At 44.2% G+C, this 21,536-nt stretch overlaps 1 protein-coding gene across 2 annotated transcripts in view; it reads left to right on the top strand.

The window, feature by feature from the left end:
- LOC134538432 (ATP-binding cassette sub-family G member 1-like) overlaps nucleotides 1-21,536 on the top strand; it is a 314,270-nt gene that overhangs the window by 97,729 nt on the left and 195,005 nt on the right. The window contains exon 1 of one of the 2 annotated variants that reach the window (XM_063379756.1): nucleotides 1,445-1,554. The exons of the other annotated variant lie outside the window; for it this stretch is intronic. The gene's annotated coding sequence lies outside the window, so the exon portion shown is untranslated. Of the gene's footprint in view, nucleotides 1-1,444; nucleotides 1,555-21,536 lie in introns of those variants that run through there. 2 annotated transcript variants of the gene reach the window in all.

Raw genomic sequence — 21,536 nt, 5'->3', positions numbered from 1 at the left:
TTTAGAGCAAAAAATCCTGTGTCGTACATGTTGTTTTATTCTCTAAAGGGGTCTGCCTAGTCAGGGGCGTGTTTGTGTTAGCTTTGAATATATATACGGTACATACAGTATATATATTCAAAGGTGTTAGTGAGGCGGGATGATAAGAGCGACGCTCGCTGGTGCTTCTAGCGCGGTGTCGCCTCTAACCGCGCAGGCGCGCAGTCTTCTCGCGGAGCGATGACATTGTATGGCGGAGAAATGTAGATAAGTGTCGTGCTTAAATAATTTCGAGACTCTGTGCCATGCGTTTCATGCCTAACATTGTTCTGAAAACGCTCGTTTTCGCCATTTTCACTCTTCTGAAAATACAGTTTTAAAAAAAGCAAAGAAAAGGAATGTGGAAACTCATCCGCCCTCAGCGTTTACTTGAGTGCTTTTCGTAAACAGACCCCGCTCGGATGTTTTGAACTGTTTTCAAATAGCGTGGATTCTTCTGCAGTCCGGTAGGGCTAAGCCTTAATCAGGCAACACCGCCGCAGGGTAGACTGAAACTAACTGTACCGCCATAATAACAACCTTTGCGAAACTCGTGATCTGGGCTTAGGGTTTCGAACCAAGAACCCGCACGGTCCCAACCGCGGATTGCCGCCCACTACCTGTATTTATGATATTCTGTTATAAGAAGGAAGTAACCTAATTTATTTTGCTTCTTGCGTTTCGTGTTTTTGCACATAATTGTCAATAAAATCATAATGCAACCACGTTTAATTGTTAATGAAATATTTATCTACTAAGCAAGTCCTTAATGTTTTTTTTTACTCAAAGACAAATTTCTATGTCAGTCCCAGCATGTACTGAATGCATTAAATCGTATCATTTACAGTTTTGGATTAACCGTTTATATGTAGCCTTCGTTTTAAAACTCTTTAAATTTTAGTATATCATTCATAGATCAATATAAATTAAGTTTTCCCAAAATTACTGAAAAAAGATTTGTTAAGGATGAGGGGAATACGTTTTTTTATTTATAAACAAGACACTAAAAATAGAGTTTCAAGACAAATGCTACAAAAAGAGGGTTAGATCCAAAACTGTATACCGTACGATTTCATGCATTCAGTACATAAAAAATGTGCTTTTAATTTAATGGATACGACAAAAATTAAGGTTTGTTTAGTAGTGAAACAAATTTCTTCAATTCAATATGTTTTTATTAAATCATTTATTTATAATCATGTGCAAAAACATGAAATATATTACGAGAAAAATAATTATGTATAATTTGACTTTGTAGTGTTGAGTACAGTTGAATATCCCCATTGAAGGAGAACGGGAAGAGAGGGGATAGAGATAGAGAGAGCTAGACAAAGACGGGAGCAGGGGCCTATAGTGTGTGTGTGTTTGGTTGGAAAGGGAGGAGGTAGTTGGCTGTGTCCCTGGGGAGGGGGAACCCCCTTTCACGAGCGGCGCGCGCAGCTGATAACAGTTCAGCAGTCGCCGCGTCGCCTCCAACTCAGCAGGCGGGGCTCGGCTAGTGCACGTCGCTGGGGCCAGGACTCAGGAGACACACAGGTAAGCCCTGCTCGCAGCTGGTGTGAGCCTGCCCGGGCGCGCAGAGCTTCACAACAATCCACGCCACTTGAAAACAATCGACACATCCGGAGCGGGGTCTATCTACCAAACGCATTTAAGAATTTGCTGAGATCCGAAAAAGTACGTTTAATTTCGGATTAAGCTTTTAAAACAACAAAGCAACCGGTACAGCACCTATGGGACTCCTATTACACCTTCACCTTAATTTCCATGGCATGTAATGTTAGGTACGGTCACCGCTCAAATTTCGCAGTTGTCCTATGGACGACGGGGAGACCGGGAGACTGTGCGCCAGTCCTTGAGCTTAGAGGCGACACCGTGCTAGAAGAACCAGTGAGTGTCGCACTTAATCATTCCGCCTCACTAACACCACACACCTGACTAGGCGGGCTACTTAATTAATTAATTAGTAGAGACCTAGCGCCAGGCTATAATCCAAGTATGTGTGTGTAATCAAGTCGTTGTCAAGTGTTTGGTTGGTGCTACATATAACAGTCTTTTCTGGTCTCTCGTTATTTGGTTACATGTTTTCCTAGATTTTTTTTTATCAATGGCCCCTTTTCCTTCAAGGCGTGTCAAATAACCAGTGATCCCATGGCCATTGTTTTAAAGGTGTTCAAGCATTATTCCCTGATAAAATGCGCATTTTCCAGTTATCTACAGTGCCGTAGCCAGTATAACCATAATGTCATTTTTATGAGTCAGTTTTCGTTTTAATTGATTTTTAAAATATAATTGCAACTAAAATCTCGGGGAACAGTGGTAGTCTTTTAGAAGTACAACTTGTACACGTAGAAATTTGGGTAACGATTTTGCTTGAGAAAAGTAAAATGAACATTTAAAATTTATCGTTTTTATTTAATTGTTTTTGATACTTTTTTTATAAGTCAATTGTTTGATGATTTCCTTAAAACAAGCTATAAATACACACCACATATATATAAATGTTATTTAATACATGAAACACATGTCAAGTTTGTATTAAATACATGCTTAGAACTAACACGTGTGCAAACTGGCATTAAATATAGACTTCTTGCAAACAATATCTGCCGCTTTTGTGTATGTGGTATGTTTGGGCTATATGTGGGGGTTAATTCATTGATTGTAGCCCACCAAGGATAACAATAATCCTTCTAAATAAAGCTCTTTGTAGCTAAGTTGCTGTAATTTTCTTAATCTGTCTTCACTAATTTTTTTCTTTTATTTTAATCCTTTGAAGGGAGGGTCCGACCACTCCCTGACCCATTTCTCTGGTCTCAGTTTCTCAAACAAACACGTTAATTAAAATTCACGATTAGAGATACGGAAATTTAACACATTCATTAATTCGTGAGTTAGAATGCACACCATCACGTCTCGCACTGTGTTCATGATTGGACCGCACTTATTTGGTCACGCCCCTCTACGACCATGAGCCAAATATGCCCAGCTAGAAGAGGAGTAGGCGAATCAGGTAGTGCCAATTAACAAGGATAAAAGTGTTATTGCTGAGAAATCAACCACTTGGAAAGCAAACCTGGGTTGAACACACTTATTACTTTGAATTATATACCCGGAGGCCAGACGAATGTGCGAAATCTCCGGGTCTCTATCCACAATGCGCGACAGACACGGTAAAAATTACCTCACTCATCCGGCTTTTGAAGCCGACTGACAAGTCACAACCTGTTCAAACTTAACACTTGACTATCACAACGGATCAGGCTTACTTCAAATAGATGTAACCTGAGCAGTTGTGTTATAAAAATACATTCGCTGTATTTTTTGATCATTTCTCGTATTGCAGAGTTAAAGAAAACGTGGAAGAAATTAGATTGGTTTCGTATATAAAAATTTTATTAGTATATTTTGGTAAGAGAAAAGTCAGGGAATCCGGATTGTGAATTTATTTCGTACTTATATTTTTTTCATATTTACTAAAATTATTTGATGGATTCCAAACAACTATCTCAGTGTTCCCGGATCGCTGACTGGAAGAAACCATGACCTCCGCATCGGTTTCCGTGTAATTGTAGAACGGGCCCCGGAGACAGCCGCGCGTCCATGACCTGCGTGTTTGCCTAGAGACACTCCGGGTAACCACGGACCACATGGAGAGATGGAATGACCTGTGACCTGCGTGTTTGCGTCGAGACACTCCGTGTAACAACGGACTACATGACGAGACTGAATGACCTGTGACCTGCGTGTTTGCGTCGAGACTCTCCGTGTAACCACAGACCACATGACGAGACGGAATGACCTGTGACCTGCGTGTTTGCCTCGATACACTCCGGGTAACCACGGGACCACATGGCTAGACGGGATGACCTGTGACCTTCGTGTTTGCCTCGAGACACTCCGGGTAACCACGGACCACATGACGAGATGGGATGACCTGTGACCTTCGTGTTTGCCACGAGACACTCCGGGTAACCACGGACCACATGACGTGACGGGATGACCTGTGACCTGCGTGTTTGCTTCGAGACACTCCGGGTAACCACGGACCAATTGACGAGATGGGATGACCTGTGACCTGCGTGTTTGCCTCGAGACACTCCGGGTAACCACGGACCAATTGACGATATGGGATGAACTGTGACCTGCGTGTTTGCCTCGAGACACTCCAGGTAACCACGGACTACATGACGAGATGGGTTGACCTGTGACCTGCGTGTTTGCCTCGAGACACTCCAGGTAACCACGGACTACATGACGAGATGGGTTGACCTGTGACCTGCGTGTTTGCCTCGAGACACTCCGGGTAACCACGGACCACATGACGAGATGGGATGACCTGTGACCTGCGTGTTTGCCTCGAGTGACTCCGGGTAAACACGGGACCACATGATAAGACGAGATGACCTGTAACCTGCGTGTTTGCCTCGAGACACTCCGGGTAACCACGGGACCACATGATAAGACGAGATGACCTGCAACCTGCGTGTTTGCCTCGAGACACTCCGGGTAACCACGGACCACTTGACGTGACGGGATGACCTGTGACCTGCGTGTTTGCTTCGAGACACTCCGGGTAACCACGGACCAATTGACGAGATGGGATGACCTGTGACCTGCGTGTTTGCCTCGAGACACTCCGGGTAACCACGGACCAATTGACGAGATGGGATGACCTGTGACCTGCGTGTTTGCCTCGAGACACTCCGGGTAACCACGGACTACATGACGAGATGGGATGACCTGTGACCTGCGTGTTTGCCTCGAGACACTCCGGGTAACCACGGACTACATGACGAAATGGGGTGACCTGTGACCTGCGTCTTTGCCTCGAGACACTACGGGTAACCACGGACTACATGACGAGATGGGATGACCTGTGACCTGCGTCATTGACTCGAGACATTCCGGGTAACCACGGACCACATGACGAGATAGGATGACCTGTGACCTGCGTGTTTGCCTCGAGACACTCCGGGTAACCACGGACCACATGACGTGACGGGATGACCTGTGACCTGCGTGTTTGCTTCGAGACACTCCGGGTAACCACGGACCAATTGACGAGATGGGATGACCTGTGACCTGCGTGTTTGCCTCGAGACACTCCGGGTAACGGGTAACCACGGACCAATTGACGAGATGGGATGACCTGTGACCTGCGTGTTTGCCTCGAGACACTCCGGGTAACCACGGACTACATGACGAGATGGGATGACCTGTGACCTGCGTGTTTGCCTCGAGACACTCCGAGTAACCACGGACTACATGACGAGATGGGATGACATGTGACCTGCATGTTTGCCTCGAGACACTCCGGGTAACCACGGACTACATGACGAGATGGGATGACCTGTGACCTGCGTGTTTGCCTCGAGACACTCCGGGTAACCACGGACCACATGACGAGATGGGATGACCTGTGACCTGCGTGTTTACCTCGAAACACTCCGGGTAACCACGGACTACATGACGAGATGGGATGACCTGTGACCTGCGTGTTTGCCTCGAGACATTTCGGGTAACCACGGACCACATGACGAGATAGGATGACCTGTAACCTGCGTGTTTGCCTCGAGATACTCCGGGTAACCACGGACCACATGACGTGACGGGATGACCTGTGACCTGCGTGTTTGCTTCGAGACACTCCGGGTAACCACGGACCAATTGACGAGATGGGATGACCTGTGACCTGCGTGTTTGCCTCGAGACACTCCGGGTAACCACGGACTAGATGACGAGATGGGATGACCTGTGACCTGCGTGTTTGCCTCGAGACATTCCGGGTAACCACGGACCACATGAGATGGGATGACCTGTGACCTGCGTGTTTGCCTCGAGACACTCCGGGTAACCACTGACCACATGACGTGACGGGATGACCTGTGACCTGCGTGTTTGCTTCGAGACACTCCGGGTATCCACGGATGACATGACGAGATGGGATGACCTGTGACCTCCGTGTTTGCCTCGAGACACTACGAGTAACCACGGACCACATGACGTGACGGGATGACCTGTGACCTGCGTGTTTGCCTCGAGACACTCCGGGTAACCACGGGACCAATTGACGAGATGGGATGACCTGTGATCTGCGTGTTTGCCTCGAGACACTCCGGGTAACGGGTAATCACGGACCAATTGACGAGATGGGATGACCTGTGACCTTCGTGTTTGCCTCGAGATACTTCGGGTAACCACGGACCACATGACGTGACGGGATGACCTGTGACCTGCGTGTTTGCTTCGAGACACTCCGGGTAACCACGGACCAATTGACGAGATGGGATGACCTGTGACATGCGTGTTTGCCTCGAGACACTCCGGGTAACAAGTAACCACGGACCAATTGACGAGATGGGATGACCTGTGACCTTCGTGTTTGCCTCGAGACACTCCGGGTAACCACGGACCACATGACGTGACGGGATGACCTGTGACCTGCGTGTTTGTTTCGAGACACTCCGGGTAACCACGGACCAATTGACGAGATGGGATGACCTGTGACCTTCGTGATTGCCTCGAGACACTCCGGGTAACCACGGACCACATGACGTGACGGGATGACCTGTGACCTGCGTGTTTGCCTCGAGACACTCCGGGTAACCACGGACCACATGACGAGATGGGATGACCTATGACCTTCGTGTTTGCCTCGAGACACTCCGGGTAACCACGGACCAATTGACGAGGTGGGATGACCTGTGACCTGCGTGTTTGCTTCGAGACACTCCGGGTAACCATGGACCACATGACGAGATAGGATGACCTGTGACCTACGTGTTTGCCTCGAGACACTCCGGGTAACCACGGACCACATGACGTGACGGGATGACCTGTGACCTGCGTGTTTGCTTCGAGACACTCCGGGTAACGGGTAACCACGGATCAATTGACGAGATGGGATGACCTGTGACCTGCGTGTTTGTCTCGAAACACTCCGGGTAACCACGGACCACATGACGTGACGGGATGACCTGATACCTGCGTGTTTGCTTCGAGACACTCCGGGTAACCACGGACCAATTGACGAGATGGGATGACCTGTGACATGCGTGTTTGCCTCGAGACACTCCGGGTAACGGTTAACCACGGACCAATTGACGAGATGGGATGACCTGTGACCTTCGTGTTTGCCTCGAGACACTCCGGGTAACCACGGACCACATGACGTGACGGGATGACCTGTGACCTGCGTGTTTGCTTCGAGACACTCCGGGTAACCACGGACCAATTGACGAGATGGGATGACCTGTGACTTGCGTGTTTGCCTCGAGACACTCCCGGTAACGGGTAACCACGGAACAATTGACGAGATGGGATGACCTGTGACCTTCGTGTTTGCCTCGAGACACTCCGGGTAACCACGGACCACATGACGTGACGGGATGACCTGTGACCTGCGTGTTTGCTTCGAGACACTCCGGGTAACCACGGACCAATTGACGTGACGGGATGACCTGTGACCTGCGTGTTTGCTTCGAGACACTCCAGGTAACCACGGACCAATTGACGAGATGGGATGACCTGTGACTTGCGTGTTTGCCTCGAGCCACTCCGGGTAACGGGTAACCACGGACCAATTGACGAGATGGGATGACCTGTGACCTTCGTGTTTGCCTCGAGATACTCCGGGTAACCACGGACCACATGACGTGACGGGATGACCTGTGACCTGCGTGTTTGCCTCGAGACACTTCGGGTAACCACGGGACCAATTGACGAGATGGGATGACCTGAGACCTGCGTGTTTGCCTCGTTACACTCCGGGTAGGGGTAACCACGGACCAATTGACGAGATGGGATGACCTGTGACCTTCGTGTTTGCCTCGAGATACTCCGGGTAACCACGGACCACATGACGTGACGGGATGACCTGTGACCTGCGTGTTTGCTTCGAGACACTCCGGGTAACGGGTAACCACGGACCAATTGACGAGATGGGATGACCTGTGACCTGCGTGTTTGTCTCGAGACACTCCGGGTAACCACGGACCACATGACGTGACGGGATGACCTGTGACCTGCGTGTTTGCTTCGAGACACTCCGGGTAACCACGGACCAATTGACGAGATGGGATGACCTGTGACATGCGTGTTTGCCTCGAGACACTCCGGGTAACGGGTAACCACGGACCAATTGACGAGATGTGATGACCTGTGACCTTCGTGTTTGCCTCGAGACACTCCGGGTAACCACGGACCACATGACGTGACGGGATGACCTGTGACCTGCGTGTTTGCTTCGAGACACTCCGGGTAACCACGGACCAATTGACGAGATGGGATGACCTGTGACTTGCGTGTTTGCCTCGAGACACTCCCGGTAACGGGTAACCACGGACCAATTGACGAATTGGGATGACCTGTGACCTTCGTGTTTGCCTCGAGACACTCCGGGTAACCACGGACCACATGACGTGACGGGATGACCTGTGACCTGCGTGTTTGCTTCGAGACACTCCGGGTAACCACGGACCAATTGACGTGACGGGATGACCTGTGACCTGCGTGTTTGCTTCGAGACACTCCGGGTAACCACGGACCAATTGACGAGATGGGATGACCTGTGACTAGCGTGTTTGCCTCGAGCCACTCCGGGTAACGGGTAACCACGGACCAATTGACGAGATGGGATGACCTGTGACCTTCGTGTTTGCCTCGAGACACTCCGGGTAACCACGGACCACATGACGTGACGGGATGACCTGTGACCTGCGTGTTTGCCTCGAGACACTTCGGGTAACCACGGGACCAATTGACGAGATGGGATGACCTGAGACCTGCGTGTTTGCCTCGTTACACTCCGGGTAGGGGTAACCACGGACCAATTGACGAGATGGGATGACCTGTGACCTTCGTGTTTGCCTCGAGATACTCCGGGTAACCACGGACCACATGACGTGACGGGATGACCTGTGACCTGCGTGTTTGCTTCGAGACACTCCGGGTAACCACGGACCAATTGACGAGATGGGATGACCTGTGACTTGCGTGTTTGCCTCGAGACACTCCGGGTAACGGGTAAGCACGGACCAATTGACGAGATGGGATGTCCTGTGACCTGCGTGTTTGCCTCGAGACACTCCGGGTAACCACGGACCACATGACGAGATGGGATGACCTGTGACCTGCGTGTTTGCCTCGAGACACTCCGGGTAACCACGGACCACATGACGAGATGGGATGACCTGTGTCCTGCGTGTTTGCCTCGAGATACACCGGGTAACCACGGGACCACATGACGAGATGGGATGACCTGTGACCTGCGTGTTTGCCTCGAGACACTCCGGGTAACCACGGGACCAATTGACGAGATGGGATGACCTGTGACCTGCGTGTTTGCCTCGAGACACTCCGGGTAACGGGTAACTACGGACCAATTGACGAGATGGGATGACCTGTGACCTTCGTGTTTGCCTCGAGATACTCCGGGTAACCACGGACCACATGACGAGATGGGATGACCTGTGACCTTCGTGTTTGCCTCGAGACACGGGTAACCATGGGACCAATTGATGAGATGGGATGACCTGTGACCTGCGTGTTTGCCTCGAGACACTCCGGGTAACGGGTAACCACGGACCAATTGACGAGATGGGATGACCTGTCACCTTCGTGTTTGCCTCGAGATACTCCGGGTAACCACGGACCACATGACGTGACGGGATGACCTGTGACCTGCATGTTTGCTTCGAGACAATCTGGGTAACCACGGACCAATTGACGAGATGGGATGACCTGTGACCTGCGTGTTTGCCTCGAGACACTCCGAGTAACCACGGGACCACATGACGAGATGGGATGACCTGTGACCTGAGTGTTTGCCTCGAGACACTCCGGGTAACCACGGGACCAATTGACGAGATGGGATGACCTGTGACCTGCGTGTTTGCCTCGAGACACTCCGGGTAACCACGGACCACATGACGAGATGGGATGACCTGTGACCTGCGTGTTTGCCTCGAGATACACCGGGTAACCACGGGACCACATGACGAGATGGGATGACCTGTGACCTGCGTGTTTGCCTCGAGACACTCCGGGTAACCACGGGACCAATTGACGAGATGGGATGACCTGTGACCTGCGTGTTTGCCTCGAGACACTCCGGGTAACGGGTAACTACGGACCAATTGACGAGATGGGATGACCTGTGACCTTCGTGTTTGCCTCGAGATACTCCGGGTAACCACGGACCACATGACGTGACGGGATGACCTGTGACCTGCGTGTTTGCCTCGAGACACTCCGGGTAACCACGGACCACATGACGAGATGGGATGACCTGTGACCTTCGTGTTTGCCTCGAGACACTCCGGGTAACCACGGGACCAATTGACGAGATGGGATGACCTGTGACCTGCGTGTTTGCCTCGAGACACTCCGGGTAACGGGTAACCACGGACCAATTGACGAGATGGGATGACCTGTCACCTTCGTGTTTGCCTCGAGATACTCCGGGTAACCACGGACCACATGACGTGACGGGATGACCTGTGACCTGCATGTTTGCTTCGAGACAATCTGGGTAACCACGGACCAATTGACGAGATGGGATGACCTGTGACCTGCGTGTTTGCCTCGAGACACTCCGAGTAACCACGGGACCACATGACGAGATGGGATGACCTGTGACCTGCGTGTTTGCCTCGAGACACTCCGGGTAACCACGGGACCAATTGACGAGATGGGATGACCTGTGACCTGCGTGTTTGCCTCGAGACACTCCGGGTAACGGGTAACCACGGACCAATTGACGAGATGGGATGACCTGTGACCTACGTGTTTGCCTCGAGACACTCCGGGTAACCACGGGACCACATGACGAGATGGGATGACCTGTGACCTGCGTGTTTGCCTCGAGACACTCCGGTTAACCACGGGACCAATTGACGAGATGGGATGACCTGTGACCTGCGTGTTTGCCTCGAGACACTCCGGGTAACGGGTAACCACGGACCAATTGACGAGATGGGATGACCTGTGACCTTCGTGTTTGCCTCGAGATACTCCGGGTAACCACGGACCACATGACGTGACGGGATGACCTGTGACCTGCGTGTTTGCTTCGAGACACTCCGGGTAACCACGGGCCAATTGACGAGATGGGATGACCTGTGACATGCGTGTTTGCCTCGAGACACATCGGGTAACGGGTAACCACGGACCAATTGACGAGATGGGATGACCTGTGACCTGCGTGTTTGCCTCGAGACACTCCGGGTAACGGGTAACCACGGACCAATTGACGAGATGGGATGACCTGTGACCTGCGTGTTTGCCTCGAGACACTCCGGGTAACCACGGGACCACATGACGAGACGGAATGACCTGAGCAGGATGGCGAGTCCTATATCTTCAAGACTGTTGTAGTCATTACCATGTTCTTTTAATACCACTGCAAAAACATTTCGTAAAACGTCTTAAAAACCAAACAAAATAATTTTAGCAGTGAATAGTAATCTTAAAAATTGCATTTACATTTTAAATTAAGTTCTTTGAGAAAAATAGAGAATTCACCTTCGCCACGAAATATCCTTTGTGCTTCGTGGGCTGGTTAGTACTTTTTTTAAACTGGAGGAGTTTGTTTATCTTTGAAAGTATTGATTTTTTTGTGATTGTAGACGTGATTAAGAGTTAATAAAATTTCCAATAGTTATTTAGCTTGGACCCAGAGGCCAAGGCCACACATTTTTTATATATATATATTAATAGATATTTTATTATTTACTATAGAAAGTACTATATTTCATTTGATATATTTTTAAAACGGGTTATTTTTTAGTATAATTATTTTTTTTTTTTCCAAAATTTTTAATTGAGGATTTGAAGTGTCTACATTTGTTACACGCACGAAAAGCTAATACCCATGATCAACATTACAAAGATAAGTGTTCTAAACGGTGTATGTTATTTTTGGTATTCACCAAAATAATTCTGGAAGGTTTTTTTAAAGAATTATTCGAACAAAAAGAACTGGAGGGTGGTAGCTGGTACAAATTTAGGCCCACGATAGCTGCAGCTGCACTGACAGTCGAAGGTCGTGTATGCCGTGTGTCGAGATTGGTTGCACTGCTGGGTTGCCACTCGAGAAAGTGTTTGGTACTGGACACTCTTCCCGAGCACCTATAGCAAGAGAAAACTGATGTGCTTCAACCAAGCGAGCGGATGCCCGAGCATTTGGAAAGCCACTGAAATGGAGAGTTTATAAAGACTTCTCCACATCTCGACGAGTGACCGAGAGGGGAAGGGGGGGCAAACAGGTATGACCAGATGTCTTTTCGCCAGTTACTTTGCGGTCAGTTAGAAAACACGTCGTGAGCTTAAACCTTATTTTAACAATATATGTGTTCACCATTGTAAAACCTGTTCTTTTGTTTTGCCACAAGAAATTGATTTAAATATGAGCCATCGCGAAGATTGTATTGGTGCGAACAATTTTTTCGTTTTATTTTTACATGTAGGCTATATTCAAGTAAATAAAAACTTTCCTTTTAATTAAAATATTGTAGCAACTTTCTTTATGACGAAGTTAGCTACTATACTTTTATTATAAAAAAAAATTAATGCGTTTCAAACCAAATTATTTTAACTTGAAAGAAAAAAAATATATCCAAATAAACCAAAATTAACTAGAAATATGAGTATGATTTTCTAATGTTAACTATGTTCAAAAAATGTATTTCAGTGCAAACGAAAACAAAATTGAGCAAAAATATCTCAGCACATAAGGGAGTGTAGTGAAAGGATACAGACATTCTATTGATCTGAACACGATATTCGTAAGTATATCACAGTTTTAAACATATTTTTTCATCCCTCCTAGTGCCTTAAAACTTATCAACTCGAAAATCACTCATAGCAAAAGTGATAACTTCAAACCACCACCCCTAGATTAGAACTCTTGTAGACACATGATTAGAGAACTATTCGAAGTAAAAAATCTGTGTTTTTTTTTTGGCGAATTGCAATTGTTAAGTAAAAACGAAACACTAATGAATACATTTCTCGATTACTCGCTTCTTATGTTTGGACACCAAATAATTAATCATTTTTTCGAATAACAGCTTGAAAATTAACGATTTGTATATTAATACTAAGTATGTATATTATTTACATGTAGGGCCATGTTTTTATGCGAAAATATTTTGAGACCAGCTGTGTGCTAAAACACGGTACCGTCGTCTGTGTTTCGTGATTCGTTAAGAGTTTATATCGGGTAATTGTTTACTATCGGCACACGAATCATCGATCTTTTTACGGAAGCAGACGCGTCCTGAATGCCTTTGCCAAGTAAGGCAATGGCTTCTTCAAATGGCCTCCAATTCTAAGGGAGAAACCGCTGGCGCTGGAGTACCTTGTTGCGGTCAGACGATGACACACGCCAGAAACACGTCCGGGAAGCGGTAGGTCATTCCTTGTCACACGCGAGTCCTGGAGTGGTACAGTCGCCTAGGTCAGCTGGTTCAAGGTCAAAGTGGTTTGAGCACGACGGGTAGTCTACGAAATAACGCCGTAACTGAGCGGATTCTTGCTTGAAACTCTAAGATAGTTTTCTGTAAACTTGCTGTGGCTATGCCAGTTTTCGACGTGGTTTCAGTCCCTGTCGCACTGTCAAATATTTGTCTCCAATATATTTGGAAATCGAGTTGTGGTGGTATTGCATGGATAATGGCTTCCAATTTTCTCCATCAAATAAATTGGGATGCCTTACCTCAAATATGTTTTAAATTATGTCACACTATCTATGTTTATTTTTGGTTTGAACTACCTCAAACTTTTCACTTTTAAACTTATTGTGAAATTAAATATTGCACAATAGTGCTGGATATAATTTTTTAAGATTTTTTTCTTTAAATATTTTTAAATTCTTAAAGATAGTGAATCTAATCCACAATAATACCTGTTACATAATTAAATAAATGTTTGATTTTTTTCGAGTTACGTTCACATAAAAACTACTTCGCAACCGACATTCATATTAATAGTATTTAGTGATTTCGCCTTAATAACTTCTTTGATCGCCCATGTGTTCTTCGCCATTTAAAGATTCTTTGTGTGGGAACAGACTTTTTTTCCGTTTTCACTAGGTACGATTTTGTTTGGCTGATTGCATCCAATATCAAACACATTTTAGAACCTGTCCTATGAGGAAAACATTTTATGTACACTCAAGCCATCCAACATTTCAAATAAACATGACTGCGCCAGCGATTTTTTCTGTGACCCCGGTGAAATAGATACGTGTGGCAACTTACCTTTATTCTCCGTCCGCTTAGTGAAGCTCGCGGCTGCCTGCGAACTAACGGCGCTAGTAGTAGTTCAACCAACCATTAACATTATACCCGCAGCTCCCTTAATCTACAGATCATTAACCGTGGTGCCTCCAATGCTTATCATTATGAGGTTAGTCACACATAGCGTTAAAACAAATTTATTAGCATAAACCCAAAAACTGGAGCTTCTAAATTGAATTTATAAAGTTTACAAAATTTCATTTTTTTTTTTTTATTTGAATTAAACTTTGGTATTCGTTATAATAAAGTTTTTTGACGTGACAACATCTAATAAATCGATGAACGCCGGCTGCACGCTCGAAAAAATGTGTCCCGTTACGCACATTGTCCCGTTACGCTGTGTCCCGTTACGCTCATTGTACGCTTGCGCCGCATATATCTCTCTTCCACTCGATTTGAACAACCATCGATTTGACTTTTTCGAGGCACATTAAACTTGAAACACTCCCATTCGTTTCCTAATTTTTACTATCATAGTCCTATCCTTAACAGCATAACACAGATTGGAAGAAGTTAAATAGCAAACATGTATAAAAGTGATAGTTAAAATAATCTCTTCGTTAAAGTAATAAATATATTTAAATTAAAGAGTGCAAATAAAAGTAAATTTATCAATTAAATTGTAGATTTCATTTCACTCCTTCTTTGTATCCATACAAAATAGTGATAATTCAATAAAAGTAATTCAATTTGATTCATAAAAGTATGCAATAATTTCATCAATGTTTTGTTTTGACGTTGTCACGTTAAACTATCGTCCGTAAACCGACTTTTCAACCATTTTTTTTTTATAATAAAACATTAGGTGGTAGAAACGGTAAACGCATGTAAGTGTAAGCTTACGCTCTCTGGTGTTGCTAGTTAAGTTATTCACACAAGTCAGTTAATCAAGCGGATGATAGTGTATACAAAATCGCCGAAGCACACACTTTGGGAACCATTGGATAAATTGTGGTTTTATTTCCATGAAAGACGTTTTACCAGTTAGCTGAATATCATGCGCAAAGTAAGATGTTTTCGTCATTAAAAGAAATAGTACCCATACATCGTCAATGAATTGAAAGAAAACATACAATACACTAATTCGTACTTGTTTTCGTCGTAATTTATACAATAGTATTCAAGTGATTGTATGAATAAAGACTTTTTGTGTTTTTCTCACTTCAGATTTGACTAAAGTAACTTTTGAGAACACCTCGGCACACCCTAACTGTTAAAAATGTTTGCTAACGCCCACTAACGCAAAGGCATTAGAAACACGGGTGGTAAAATACCAATAAATATTTATTCAAATACTTATAAGTTATAAATATATACACAGTTTGGTGTCAGTAAATGTATTTTGTCTACAAAACAAACAACAACGCCACACGCGTTAGCATTTGAATGTATTAACAACGTGAGAAACAACGCGAATGTACAAATACGTGATTGAGCAGCTACGCGAGAGAGTGGCGAGTTTTATACGAGTGTGTTTGGCGAGTTTTGCGAAGGTGTGTGTGTCGAGTTCTGCGACTAGGTGTGTGTGTGTGTGTGTGTGTGTGTGTGTAGGTGTGTGTGTGTGTGTGTGTGTGAGTGCGTGTTTAGGTGTCTGCGACAGTGTGTAGGTCGAGTTTTGAGAGTGTACCTATATGTCGATATTTCCAGTTCTCATGTATCCAAGTATGCAATAATGAAAAACATTGCATCGAGTGCCCCACTAATCGTTGCAAGTTTCGTTACCCTATTTAATGTTCGATACTTGGTCTGAAATGTTCCCACGGCCCAGTGATTGAAAGAAAAACATTTGTAGGGGGTTTAAGTCATGGTTTTCATTAATTTACCTACTGATTAAAATAGCGAATAAAACTTATAAATTATTTATTTAAAATGTTACAAAAATAAACCATTGTTTATACAAACATCCTTAAGGTTGGCCTCGGTATTTTTACAAAAAAAGTTTCAAGAACGATTCTTGGCTACACAAATGTGTCAATGTCAATGATGCTATGATAAAAACTACGATGGTAATGTTTCTTTTGTGATTACTTGCGTTATCAGAGAGAGAGAGAGAGAGAGAGAGAGACTGACGAAATCAACATGTAAACAGTTATGATGGCGAAATGCGTGTTCTTTCATTAATCTTCCCAACGTAGTGTAACAGGCTTAAAATTAAATAGAAAGCCAAACTTAACTGGTCAAACAATCATGTTGGTATTGTTACGGGTGAGAAAACAAGTTCGAAAAGATAGCCCAATTAATGAAATAGCTTTTTATTCATCAACTGCAGTTTACAGTATTAATTAAATCACAAGGCTTAAAATATCTGTCCACAAATTAATCACTTGTTCATGTATCATTTAGTCCACAGTTTACTCTTCTTACTGCGCGTCTTGTACCGCTAACCTCTGTCTCAAAACACTGTCTCAAAACACTGTCTCAAAACACTGTCTCGACACACTGTCTCGACACACTGCCTCGACACACTGCCTCGACACACTGCCTCGACACACTGCCTCGACACACTGCCTCGACACACTGCCTCGACACACTGCCTCGACACACTGCCTCGACACACTGCCTCGACACACTGCCTCGACACACTGCCTCGACACACTGCCTCGACACACTGCCTCGACACACTGCCTCGACACACTGCCTCGACACACTGCCTCGACACACTGCCTCGACACACTGCCTCGACACACTGCCTCGACACACTGCCTCGACACACTGCCTCGACACACTGCCTCGACACACTGCCTCGACACACTGCCTCGACACACTGCCTCGACACACTGCCTCGACACACTGCCTCGACACACTGCCTCGACACACTGCCTCAACACACTGCGCTCGTCACTCGTCGTATGCTTTCGCTCACCCTCTTAACTTCACTGTCTCTGAGGCTGGCGTCGCGATTATAATACCCCTCAATACTCTTCTGGAATGGTCTCGCACCACTTCGAAGTGTCACGTCATCAGGGTTGACTTGACACCCGAAGCTCCCAGAACAAAGGAGTACTTGTTACGCCACTTCACGCAGGCGGGACTCTGGGAACCTGCCGAACTCTCCAGAGCCGCATAGGATTCTCCGGGCTGAATGAGAAACATGTGTGGAAGCGAGAAGCAGGAAGCGGTGATGGAGGAGGGTAGCGATTTGTTGTTGCTAATCTGATTAGGCATTTAGCAGCAACGTTTTTTGACGTGACAACGTCTAATAAATCGATGAACGCCGGCTGCACGCACGAAAAAGTGTCCCGTAACGCACTTTATCTCGTTATGCTGTGTCCCGTTACGCTCATTGTACGCTTGGGCCGCATCTATTTCTCTTCCACTCGATTGGAACAACCATCGATTTGACTTTGAGACACATTAAACTTGAAACACTACCATTCGTTTCCTACTTTTCCTATCATCGTCCTATCCTTAACAGAATAACACAGATTGGAAGAAGTTAAATAGCAAACATGTATAAAAGTTATAGTTAAAATAATCTCTTCGTTAAAGTAATAAACATATTTGAATTAATGAGTGCAAATAAAAGTAAATTTATCAATTAAATTGTAGATTTAATTTCACTCCTTCGTGTATCCATACAAAATAGTGATATTCAATAAAAATGATTCAATTTTATTCATAAAAGTATGCAATCATTTCATCAATGTTTTGTTATGACGTTGTCACGTTAAACTATCGTCCGTAAACCGACTTTACAGACAACCTATTTTTTTTACATATTTATTTTTAGTAACAGACCGCGCCCCATCCGCGGGCTTATAGGCTGGCCAGCTGGATAGCTAGCCGGACCATTGGCCTGCCTCGCGGCCCAGCCTTCATTATACTCTTAACATAATTAATAATGATAGCTATGAAAACTCGTCGTGACAGAGTGAATAATCATAATTTTCAATTTTCCTCGAGGCTTTTTTTTGTTGCAAGGTAGACTGCGGATATTCACTGCATTGCTTTGATTGGATGACAATTGTTCCTCCAGTCATTTACGAACGCGGGCCAGTCAACTGCCACCAGCTGTAGAGAGACCGTATTACATGGATCCACTCAGAAGAAAGGGAGTTTCTACAGCCAGTAGGAAACGAATGTGAATTTTAGTTTGATGCCAAATTAATATAAGAAATTTCTGGGTTCTGATAATGTGGCTTTTTAGTAGAATATCCGCAACGTTACAGATTATGGCTGTAACTACTTGTTATAAATTAAGGGTGAAGAAAAAAATTAAATTGCTAACCATACTCGTTGAACTCAATAATAAAAAAAATCTGTTCAAATGATTCAAAATAGGAAAATGAAACAGTATCACAATACAATTATAAAGTGATAAAAAATTATACCAGTAAACAACGAAGTGTAACGGCGAAGGAAGCATGACATGATTTCATTACGCTTGCAATTCGTCCCATTCTTTAGGTTGGACACTGAGAGTCCTTAGGTTTGTAATTTTTAATTAGTTTGTGTTTTACGGTTATTTTTATTGAATTGTGGCGAATGGAAAACGTGCAATTTTATTCCAGTGGTTCAATAATGTACGCTTCAAAATATGATTTCAATGTAGACCTTTACAATGTTAGGTAGATTTAAAAGGAATACTACCTAATGTAGCCTTTACCATAGTGCGACTTCCGGAATTTTTTTATATAGTTTAACGTTTCATGGTCCATAGACCCCCAAATCATCAATTCGAATGTTTATATGAATGTATAATATATATCACAATTTTGTGGACACGATATCTGCAGCAATTTTGGAAAAATCACGGAAGTATTTCTTTTATAATCTACCTAAATTCTTAGTAGGCGTAATATGAAATTTGTTCTAAGCTATTTTAGATAAATTGAATATGATAAAATGTTTCATTAATCGTTTTGGAATATTGGAGATAGTATAGTTTGTTATGAACATTGAGTTCTTGAAATGTTCGAGAAGTTTGTGGAAGTTTCCGATACATTTCCAGAAATCTACCTACGCCTGTAGGCTGTGCCGAAATGAATTTTTTTTTGTAACTACAAAAAATAAATATAAATGCATATTTGGTAGTCTTATGAAAACGATTATAAGTGAAATAATTTAACTGTTACAAATAAACAGGTTTATGCAGTACTTTCATAATTATGTCGACAAAGCGGTATGTTTTGTGGGGTCTGTATTGTCAAAATTTTTGTGGTCCAGTGTAATTTCGCACAATTTCGCACAATTTCGCACTCTATCGCACGAAACGTTCGCGTTGTTCGTAGATCTGATTTCTATGATCCATGTAACTCGCGTTCGCTACTTATAAATGTCAAGGTCACCGTTCACAGTTAAAACTAACCTTCGCTTAGAGACCCTCGTTTCCTTATCTTTCGAACTCTTGACTCTTCCCGCGAAGAATTTTCTTCTTTTTCTGTTATCGCTGTCTGGTTTACAGATGGTTCCTGTGATATGCCAACTCCCAATTACAAAAGTAAGGCTTAGTTAAACATATATTAACACCATTTTCTGCAATTTTGTGAAAAGTCAGGCACGTAATTATAAATAAAACTTTCTTCGTTCGACTTATTGCGTCAAAGCCACTCACAGGAAATGTTTTCTTCCGTGTTTCTACATATGGGGAATGCACACAGATAAACTACTGTAGTTCCATTCTTAAAGGTTTTCTTCGTGAAATTCTTGAATAAGCAGCATAATGTTCGGTAAGGTAGATCCTTAAAACGCGAACCAACTGTAGATAGATCAAACCCTTTCAAGATTGTAAGTTTCATCTTATTGATTTCTTTAATGTTACAAACGATTCCTTTGAAAACCAGTTTCCAAGAAATAGTTTGTAATACTACAAGAAATATATTGTAACTTTGTACAACACACGACTATAGTTATTTTTGAATAAATTAAATAAGTTTTTCGAGATAATACTGAGGATTTCTTAAAGTTTCTTTCAAGCATAATTTTTTTAATCCATGGAAAATAGAATCGAATATTCATTAATTAGACTTTATTTGGTTTCTAATGCTTCTTAATGTGCGCAGTTACTAGAGGGAACGGTTTGCAAATTACTTTTAACTATTGCAGGTATTGGGACTACCCAAAGCAGAACCCAGTATTACTGCGAACACTATTTTGTAGTGATATACTTTTTTTTAATGTAAATGTACAAATTAAAATATATCTGAAATTGTACATGTACATTTCTGTTCCATTTACAAAAAAAATTGTTTGCTTCTTGTTTTTCATATCGACCTACAAAATTCGCGTAATCATAAGTCACACGAGTCATTGTATCAGCTTATTTGACTCGCCCTGGAGGACAAGCTATTACAAATAGTGCGAGGCGGAGAGAAGGCAGCAATCGACGAAAAACATGACTTCAACTTGTTTAATGACACGTTAGTGAGTTTTGTCAGCTACAGAAAATAACAAGATTCTTCAGGTGTCTAAACGTAAAACACTAACCAGAACACCTATAGATTTTTTTTTTCTTTTAGAGCCAAATAGAAATTTGGCGTCTTTCACAAGCGGCGGGCAATAAGTAGTACCGTGGCGTTTATCCTGGCGGTCAAGCACACTGAAATAGTATAGGGTGCACCCCAATGATATAGCTGTCACTATGTTAATAGACAACCGGAAATTAAGAGGATTTTTAGTCACCAGTTAGACTTCAAACTAACATACCTACCTCAGCCTTGCTTTAATGATTGGTTCACAATTATCATCGCCACTTCTCCCTAAGGCTGTGGGCCAATCAATTACCAGCTAGTAGTAAAGAGATGGAATCACGTAGACCCACTCAAAATAAGTGGAGATTCTACATAAGAAATCAGTCAACAAGAAAGCATATGAATGTATGCAGTTTACACAGTACGGTGAATTGTAACGTGACACCAAATTAGTCTGCGAAATTTTTGGGCATGTAATCATAAATAAATAACAGACAAAATAAATCTCTCCTTCCTCCATGAGCGGAAATAATTTTAGCTATGTATTTACTGGTACCGAAATTAGGTTCCTACTCCACGCAACCATCTTGTTTTGTTTGTCACTGTAGGGAAAGCAGGCATCAACGAGATGTTAATGCACCGCCTACCTGGGCACACGTACGGTGTGCAGAGCTTCAGAAGACACCACACGGTTCGGAAACAGCTCACGATATCCTAGTGGTGTCTGTTGGGCAGATTAGTAGCTCTGTTTCATGATTTCTTTTGACGTGACAACGTCTAATAAATCGATGAACGCCGGCTGCAC

Source organism: Bacillus rossius, chromosome 13 (assembly GCF_032445375.1).
Source record: "Bacillus rossius redtenbacheri isolate Brsri chromosome 13, Brsri_v3, whole genome shotgun sequence".
Taxonomy (NCBI): Eukaryota; Metazoa; Arthropoda; class Insecta; order Phasmatodea; family Bacillidae; genus Bacillus; species Bacillus rossius.
Note: the sequence above shows the minus strand (reverse complement) of the source record. Positions and strands in the feature narration are given on the sequence as shown.